This window comes from Silene latifolia, chromosome 1, assembly GCF_048544455.1.
Source record: "Silene latifolia isolate original U9 population chromosome 1, ASM4854445v1, whole genome shotgun sequence".
Taxonomy (NCBI): Eukaryota; Viridiplantae; Streptophyta; class Magnoliopsida; order Caryophyllales; family Caryophyllaceae; genus Silene; species Silene latifolia.
The window spans coordinates 64761967-64771972 of record NC_133526.1 but is presented as its reverse complement, the minus strand read 5'-3'; the positions used below and the strand labels follow the sequence as shown (position 1 = coordinate 64771972).

Here is a 10006-nt window from a genome sequence, read left to right as displayed (position 1 = left end):
ATGAAACCTTTTTTTGACTAAATTGTTTAGGGTTATTTAACAAGAATACACTGAACTATGGTGATGCTTCTCAAAATACTCTTAACTATATTTTAATTACCAAAACCGACAATTATACCCCTTCTCTTATATTAGAATTAGTTGACCGGCTACCTATTAAGTAGGTGAACAATTTTTTACACCTCTTTAGCTCCTCCTTTTTCTATTCTCTGTCAACCCTTCCTTTAAACTTCCCTTACCTCTTCATCTTATTGCCATTAAAGCTTTTAATCCTTTAAGAGTTTATGGAGAACGCCTTAGTTTCGGTAATTTGGAGAACCCTCATTGCCTTGATTGACAATCACCTTAAATTTAAGCAAGGTAGCTTTAATCCTTTAAGAGTTTATGGAGAACGCCTTAGTTTCGGTAATTTGGAGAACCCTCATTGCCTTGATTAACAATCACCTTAAATTTAAGCAAGGCATGTACATACTTACCCACTAAAGTCCAAAGATTATTAACCACTGGCTTCAAATTCATAGACATAATTGATAATTATCAGAGCCCCTTCATTAAAATTTGAGAATAAAAAAACTACAACCCAAATTAATCAAGCAAATTCAGCGGAGGCCCATAACCAGGATCTACATCATTAATAGGAACAAACTTTGATTTTTCTTCTACATTACTAAGTAGTCCTATTTAATAGCATGTACTGGTTTAATTTGACTATAACTAACATTCTTTTCTTGTTTTCTGTAATTTCTACGGATTGCGGAGAACCCTCATTGAGCTCCTCATTGTAGGAACTCACCTACTAAATTGCTAGAATTGATGCAGTAGACCGAAGCCATTAATTTCGGATCCAAATTAAATAGATAGAGGAGATAAATTACAGTTGAAATAGAAGAGAGAGATTAAATTTGAAAAAAAAAACGGAAAATTCAGTGAAATGCACTTAACTTTGTCATTTTTTTGTATATGGTATCCAACTTTTTAAGTTTGTGTACATTATACCCTCTATGTTTGAATTTCATGCACAACATGTCCTTTTTGTCGCTTTAAAAAAACTCAATTGCGCATAATTCCTAGATCGAAATTCAGAATCGGATAATTTTTTTTCGTTAAATGATTATCTCGTCATAATCTACAATTTTGAGAAAAAAAAATTGCCGACTGACATTTTATAGGGTTTTTTTTAACGAAAATCTCAAATCAAACATATCTTGGATCTTAAATTTCCGAATGACCATTTTCGTTTTATCAATTTATAGATCTCGAAGAGTTAATCAATTTGCAAAAAAAAATTAGTCAATTCCGATTTCTGATCTATAATTTATGCTCAATTGAAAATTTTAAAAACGATAAATAGGGCATGTTGCGCTTGAAAATCAAATTTCAAGGATATCATGTACACAAACTTAAAAAGTAGGGTACCACGTGAAAAATGGCAAAGTTCGAGGGTACCACGTGAATTTTCCGAAAAAAAAATTACAGTGGAAAGAAGAATAGGATAGAAGAGGAAGATGAAGACTCATAAAAGGGGAAACGAGTGGGTCCCATGCTCATACTTACCTACTACAACAAGTAAAACACTAGTACAATTAAGGCAATTGGCATCGATTCTACAAAAGACCGATGCCAATTGTAATTTAAACAGATATTGGCATCGGTTTCAATTAAAGAACCGATGCCAATAGCGTATTTGGATAATTGACATCGGCTGTAAGTATGTGACCGATGCCAGTTTAGCGATATTACCATCGGTCATAAATTAAAATCGATGCCAAAGCAAAGTAGATTTCTCTATAAACAAAACACACTTTCACATTCCAACCTAACCCTACATACAACCGTCATCTCCCTCTCATATTACCACTCACCAACACTTTTTTCCACTTTCCCATCGGATTCCTCCACACCGCCGTCATCCAACTTAAACTTGAGTTGGACCGTCATCGGATTCCTCCACACCGCCACCATACATCTCTTCTCCGCGTTCATTCCCGAAGATTTTGTGCGCCGCTTCGTCTTGTTGTTCATTCGATCTGCTCGTCGCACTATTACATCGTCTCCTTCATCATTTTTGGTCTCTTCAATTGGTAAGTTTGTTATTCTTTGTCTAATTTTTTGTTTTCAATTTCAATTAAAGTAAACCCTAATTCCCAATATGTTTTCATTATAATGTAAATTTGATAATCTTATTGCTCCGATCCGTATACTGTCAATCATATTAATTGGTCATGTTAGATTGTTCATATCTTGTTGGACCTTATCATACCTTGTTATATTCATCTTATTAATTGTATATGGAGCATGTATTATTCTGATTTTAGGGTGGTAGTTTGATATTGTTGGTCTGCTAGATTATGTGAAGGCTGAAAAATCTGATGGTATTTCGACGTAGTTTGCATAATTTTTGGTCTCTTCATCATTTTTGGTCTCTTAATACACATAGTTATTTACAACTTTCAAGTCAGATGGATAAAATAAGCAAGACAAGGTTGGTCATAAACCCCATGTATAATACGAACAAATGCTATCATAGCATGTTTAATTGTTCATGATACTTTTTTTGGTCTCTTCATCATTTTTGGTCTCTTAATACACATAGTTATTTGGAACTTTCAAGTCAGATGGATAAAATAAGCAAGACAAGGTTGGTCATAAACCCTATGTATAATATGAACAAATGCTATCATAGCATGTTTAATTGTTCATGATAATTTTTTTGGTCTCTTCATCATTTTTGGTCTCTTAATACACATAGTTATTTGCAACTTTCAAGTCAGATGGATAAAATAAGCAAGACAAGGTTGGTCAAGATATGAGGGGCCGAAGAGGCCAATTGATGAAGATATTATGGATGCTAGTGACAAGCAATGAATTATGGAGAACTCTAAGGAGGTAGATCCTACCACCAATGAAATTTCAAAGAAGAAGAATGAAGAGAAGGCTAAGGAAAAATAGCCTATTATGATTAGACTTCCATTCCCAAGTCGCCAAGCTAAGCCTAAGCTTGATGAGCAACTTGGAAAGTTCATGGAAATTGTGAAGAACTTAGAAGTCTCAATCCCATTCACTGAATTGATCAATCATGTTCCAGCTTATGCAAAGTACATGAAAGATATTCTTACAAAGAAGAAATCTATCCGAAAGATGGAGACTATTTCCTTTACCAAAGTCAGTAGTGCTATTCTTCAAGGGAGTTCCCCTCCAAAGCTCAAAGATCCGGGAAGTTTTTCTATTCCATGTACCATTGGCGACACTACAATCAACAAAGCATTATGTGATCTTGGAGAAGTGTAAGTGCCATGCCATACTCGGTATGTAAGAGGCTAGGAATGGGAGAGCTCAAATGCACCAACATCACTCTTCAAATGGCGGATCGATCAACAAAGGTACATTTAGGGGTATGGGAGGATGTCCCTGTGAGAATTGGCAAATTCTTCATCCCGGTAGACTTTGTCATTGTAGACATGGAGGAGGACTCCAACATTCCTATCATTTTAGGAAGACCTTTCTTGCATACTGCCGGAGTGGTAATCGATGTGAAACATGGAGAGCTCACACTTGAGGTAGGGGACGAGACAATCACTTTCAATCTTGACAAAACAATGAGAGCTCCCCGACTACATGAGCCATGCTTCATGGTCGATCACTATAGCCGATAAAGTGATAGGAAGAAGTTAGAATCTCTATGCAAAGATCAAGCCATGGGTAAAGAAACACCACCCATATGGAAGAAGAAAGTGGATGACCTTCAAGTAGCTCTATTTGGAGAACAAGGAATTTTCAACAACAATGAGAGCTTGAATAGCTCACCCATCATGACAAGTAATGAAGAAGGCCTCATTGGATAAGACAAAAAGAAAGAGGAGTTGCCCTTGTCAACTCATGACATCATTGGGGAACAAGCTAGTGAAGTTTGCGGTCTATGGGACGATGAATTTGAAGGATTGGTCAATCCTTATATTGGAAATACTATGACCTTAGACCAAGGCTTTATAGATCCTTGTCATCACTTTGACTTGGAAAACAACAATGAAGAAAACAATGTGCAAAGGTCTACCCAAGACCTCTATCATAAAAATGAGCAAGCCTTCGACTACTTCTATAAGGTGTTGAGCAACATCAACAACACCTTGGCTTTGCCCCCTTGACATCTCATCCAAGAATGAGAGTTTGGTGGAGTCCTCCCTAAACCACCATTTGTAAATATTCTAACCCCTTAACTCGCATTTTATTTCCTTTATTGCATCTTTGTCATTTTTGGATTTGCATTTTTGTGCTTTGATCAAGATTTTTGACATGAGAGCAAGTGAGGGAAGTATTTTAACTTGTTTTGATGTGTAGAGTTTGACCAAGTGTGGGGATAGCAAATGCCTAGGCTAACCAAGCCTTTGTAGTGCACCCACAACATTTAACAAAGGAGAAGAAGAAAGGATGACACGGGAAAAGGAATCCCCACGAGCGGACCTGAGCTCGTGGGAGCTGGAGAGGATCCGAGCGTCCCCAGGTGAATCCGAGCGTCCCAGAAAGAATCCGCTTGAGCTGAAATTGATCCGACGTCCTGGCACTGGTTTGGAATTTCAGGATGTCCTGTAAGACGATACGCGCGTCCCGTGTCTGATCCGAGCGTCCCTAGCTAGTACTTAAGCAAAACATGGGACTCCCTTTTCTTATTCCCAATTCATTTCTATCTTTCACAAACACAAACACATACCTTTTCTCCCACTTAAACCCTCAATCCCCTCATTCAAAAACACCAATTTCTCAACAAAATTCACCACCATTCAAACAAAACTTGCTCAAAACAAGATTAAATCACTCCTTTATCAATAAAAGACCATCTAAACATCAAATTCCTCACAAATTGAATCAATTTTCTAGGGTTTGGGCAAAAATTCGAAAATCCTAAATTGATTGAGGAATTGATTGAAGTTTGAGGAAGCAAGGAACATTCAAGCAAAATCTTGGTTTATTAATACCAATTTGAGAAGGAGAATACAATGGCAAGGACCAAAGGCGGGACCAAGGCACCAAAGACTCCAAATTTATCAAAGAGACAACAAGCTCTTCTTGCATCTAAGGCTTTGGTAATGATAATGATACGTGCAATTTATATAGACTTTTTAGCCTCTTATTGCACGCATTTCTATGCCATTTACGTTGCTTTGTATTGCAAAATGCCCCGAATTGGCTACTTTGGTTTGTTTTGTCTTAATTGCAGAAATGGATCCAAAAGTAGTGGAATCGTGCCTTAGTCATCCCACTTTGCATGCATTTTAAGGAGACAGAGATTTGGAGCAGAAGTCATACCTCGGGAAGCGTGAAGGGAGGTCCTTGGAAGGCTAACCAGACGAGTTTGATGCTGATCTATGTGGAAGACACTCGATCGAGAGCTTTTGATGGTCGATCGAGTGATTTGGCTGCTGCAGTTGGTCGATCGAGTAGATCCTATGCTCGATCGAAAATGGCTTTTTGGGAAGTGTTCAATCGAGAGCCTAAAGTGCTCGATCGAACGGTTTTGCTAGAGAAGTACTCGATCGAGGGGAATAAAAAGCCTCGATCGAGTAGTTTGTTATGTTACGCGGGTTACTTAATCTGTGTTTAGGTTTATTTTTGTTAATTTTCACTTCCCTATATAAGGAAGTCGTCATTAGGTCATAAGTACGTTTTAACAACTCATACTTTACTCTTAATCTCTGAACTTTTGCTCTTAATTACTGCTGTTACTTCTCTTTACTCCGGATTCAATCTTGTAACCTTTCTCTTCCCTTAATCTTAATCCTTCTTATTCTTAATCATTGTTCTCTTACTTATTGTCCTTGTTTAATTGTTTATGTTGCATTCTTATTGTCTTTATATCATGTCTTCTCTTGGTATATTCATGATTATTGTTATTGTTATTGATTTCAAAAGCATGAGTAGCTAAACCCTTCTATGTTAGGATTAGGGGAGCCATGGTAGCAAAGTGACGATTTTGTGAATAGGCTAGATGATTTATTTGTGAGAATCTGTGACCATAGCAATATAACTGTAACATGTTTAGTGGAGTGCACGCTTCTAAATAACTTTAATCTGGTTAATTTCGTTTTTGGATCGGAAGATTGGAATGAACAGACCTGCTATGAACAGTAGACTACCCTAATGAGGACGGAAGTTAAGTTAGTGGAAATCTAGGGTGGATAGCGGACCGGAAGGACCTTTCCTTTGCCCTTCTCACAGTAGATTGTCTAGACTATTTATGACCAAGTCGATGAACTGCCATAGTGAACCGAAATCCTGACATACCTCTTTTATCTGATCTCATATCTTTTGTTTTCTCGCTTTATTGCTCTTAGTTTTACTTCTCTTGACCTTTACCTTCAGTAGTTTTAGAAAACAAATTAAAACCCCCAATTGTGAGTAGATAGACGGACTTACAGATAGATATCTTGCCTCCCTGTGGAGATCGACCCTACTAATCGCTAGCTTCTATTAGTTATACTTAGGTATTTATTTTTGGTACATAACGACCGTATCAAATTTTGGCGCCGTTGCCGGGGAGGCAATAGCCTATTTGTTTGTTCTTTGTTTCGTTTATCTCTCTCGGTCTCAGGGAATTTTTTTCCTTGAGATAGTTCTCACTTATTTTCTCCAGTGCTATTTATGCCCAGGTCTAACAGGTCAGAATTAGTTCCAGCTGATCCTGAACCAGAAAGGACTTTTCGTCATAGACTAAGACTGTAGAGGAAGATTCAAAAGGAAGTCTTGAGTACTTTTGAACCCGACGTAGAACATTTTCGGTTTGCAGAAGACCTGTCTTGTGAAGAAGACAATTTTATTTCTGCCGTGAATCCATTGAAAATGCCTAATATCGCGAGTCATTCAGAGCCCACAACTGCCTCAATCCCTAAAGGTTTCAAGCTTGCGACCGAGGATGGCAATACCTTTGACATCCGACCATCCTACATTAATCTGGTTGAACGGAACCTATTTCGAGGTGTGGCGGGTGAAGATCGGCGTAAACATATGGAGGTTTTCACTGACTATTGCTCTACCATTCCCGCTACTAAGGGAGTGACCCAGGACAAGATTAAGGAGGTCCTGTTTCCTTTCTCTTTGACAGATGGAGCCCATGAATGGCTCACAGATCTTGACAGAACCGCGGATGGGATCACCAACTGGGAGACCCTGGCCCTTGCTTTCTATAAAAGGTATTTTCCTCCACAACGAACTAATCAGCTGAGAGGAAAAATTACAAGTTTCAAGCAAGCACCAGATGAGAACTTCTATGAAGCTTGGTGCCGGTTTAAGAAGTTGGTGTGGTCTCTTCCTCATCATGGTTTTGATCAGTGGTTCTTATGCAACCAGTTCTATAATGAGTTGTATGATGACCATCGTGCTATCTTGGATGCCTCATCAAATGGGCGATTTCAGAAGAATAATGATGCTGACAAGGGATGGGGTATAATAGAGGAGATGGCTACCCATTGTGCTAAGTATGGGAACCTGAGAGATGGCATTCAGACAGTTAATTCTGTTGATAATGCAGTTATGGCTCAACTTGAAGCCATGAATGCCCGTTTCGATAGGTTGGAATTGCAGAATGCTGGTGATCAACAGACGGTTCACTTGTTGACTAGACAAGAAACCGTTTCATGTGAGAGGTGTGGGAGTAATGACGGTCACACTGCTGTTGACTGTCTAACTGAGAAAAAGCAAGTCATTGCCTTTCAGCAATATAGGCAAGGAGGTTCCTATTATAATAATCAGAGTGGAGTCCATCCCAATTTGCGATGGACTAGTCAGAATGTGCTAAATCCTACCTCTCCTCCGCAGCAGCAACAAGCGTACGTTCCTCCTCACAAAGCTCAACAAGGCTTTCAAAAGCCTCCATCCTTTCCACCGCCGTAACAAGGTGGTTCCTCAAGTGGTGTTAGTTAGATGACCGAGTTGAAGTCAATGATCCAATCATTGACTATACAGTTGCAGAAGAGTGACCAACAGAAAGATGCGTCGATAAAGTCACTTGAGTCTCAAATTGATCAACTCGCGGCTAACCAATCTTCAAGGAAGCCGGGTCATTTACCTTCTCAACCCGATAAGAATCAACATGAGACGATTAATCTGATAAATTTGTGAAGCGGGCTTTCCTATGAAGGACCCAAAATGTCAACTGATAAGGACATGCCTGACCCAGCGAATACTGTTGCAGGCCATGAACAGTCGTCATGGACGAAACCATGCCGAATCCGAGAAAAATACTCGATCGACTCATTTCTGGTGGTTGATCGAGTAGAATTACTGAGAATATTACTCGATCGAGTGAAACTGTTGGTCGATCGAGTAAAGCAGCTAATCAAGGGTTCGATCGAGAGGAGGAAATGCCTCGATCGAATGAATTTGTTGAGAAAAATGCTCGATCGAGTGAAAACTTATCTCGATCGAGTGATGCTGATAAAGAGGATTTCGATCGAGTTGCTGATAATGCTCGATCGACTGATTTTGTTGCTGAAAGACCTCAATCGAGAGGCAAAAGGGATCGATCGAGCAGAAATATTGATGAACCTGTCGAGACATTGGCGGAAAGAAATAAAGGGTTAGAAATTCCTATCACGGTTCCCTTTCCAAGGCCATTGCAGAACAATAAGGCCAATCAACAGTTCGGGAAATTTGCTGAAATCCTGAAGAGCCTTCATATCAACGTTCCTTTCGCCGAACTGCTTACCCAGGTACCCTCTTACATGAAGTTTATGAAAGAAATTTTATCGCATAAGAGACATATAAGTGACCATGAAACGGTGGCTTTGACTGAAGTAGGGTCCGCCTTATTTCAGAATAAGACACCACCCAAACAATCAGACCCGGGTAGCTTTTCAATTCCTTGTCATATAGGGACCCACTTAATTGACAACGCGCTATGTGACTTAGGAGCTAGCGTGAGTGTCTTACCTCTGTCTCTCGCTAAGAGACTGGGTTTGACCAAATTTAATTGTACCAATATGACCGTTCAGATGGCCGACCGTAGTATATCACGGCCACTAGGTGGCTTAGAGGACATACCTGTCAAAATCGGGAGATTCTTTATTCCCGTTGACTTTGTGGTCTTAGACATACCCGAAGACTCTTATACCCCTATTATTTTAGGGTGACCATTCTTATTTACTGCTCGTGCAGTAATTGATGTCGGGGGGAAGACCCTTACCTTCCAGGTAGGAGATGAGGAGCTGACATTTCATCAGTCCAAGGCTCGTAGGGCTCCTATGCAAGTTCAACCTTGCAATGCCCTACCCTCTATTGACCCGGACACAGACACTCCAGCTGAAAATATTGAATATTGTGCTGCTATAGTGACACCTCCGCCTCAGACTGAGAGCAAAAAGGAGGACCATTCTGTTGTTTTCCTTACTGCAGGTACAGATAGAGTGGATACTGGAGATACTGTCGGTCATGATACAGTGAAGGTCAAATTAAGTGACGGGAATGCTGCCAATGCGGATAGGAATGTCAAAGGGAAGAAGAAAGTAAAGGCGTATGTAGATGCAAACTATTCTCCTTTCATCAGTTCGAATACAAGCTCATGACAATCAAAGGGGATGGTCCGCGATGCTGAAGGGACCTCCTCCAGTCAGAAGCCCTCTTTTGGGCTACTATAGTGTTTTGGAAGATGACCGGGGAATGCCCCGTTGTAACATTTTGTAATTTTGAATTTCCGTTAAGACATTTTATTTGCGTTTTTAGACTGTTAGACAATAACATAGTTAGTATTAGCGTAAAACCGAATATGGACTGCGTATTTTTGTGATTTGGTATTTGCGGGAAGTATTTCTACGTGTTTCTATGTAGGTTTGGGAAAGATATATTGCATTGGGATGCGTGCCAGGAGAAAACAGCTCGATCGAGTGCTTTTTGTACTCGATCGAGAGGATTGCCCAACAAAAGTGTTCGATCGAGCAGTTTTAGGCTCTCGATCAAATTGCCAAAAAGGAGGATTTCTCGATCGAGAAGAATTTTACTCGATCGAGAGGATTGCAGGGAA

The 10006-nt window shown here is 39.5% G+C and overlaps 1 non-coding gene across 1 annotated transcript; it reads right to left on the bottom strand.

The window, feature by feature from the left end:
- Positions 1 to 7207: 7207 nt before the first annotated feature.
- LOC141622370 (small nucleolar RNA R71) lies at positions 7208 to 7313 on the bottom strand. The gene has a single exon (XR_012532948.1). It is a non-coding gene; the product is annotated as a small nucleolar RNA R71 (small nucleolar RNA).
- Positions 7314 to 10006: the final 2693 nt, after the last annotated feature.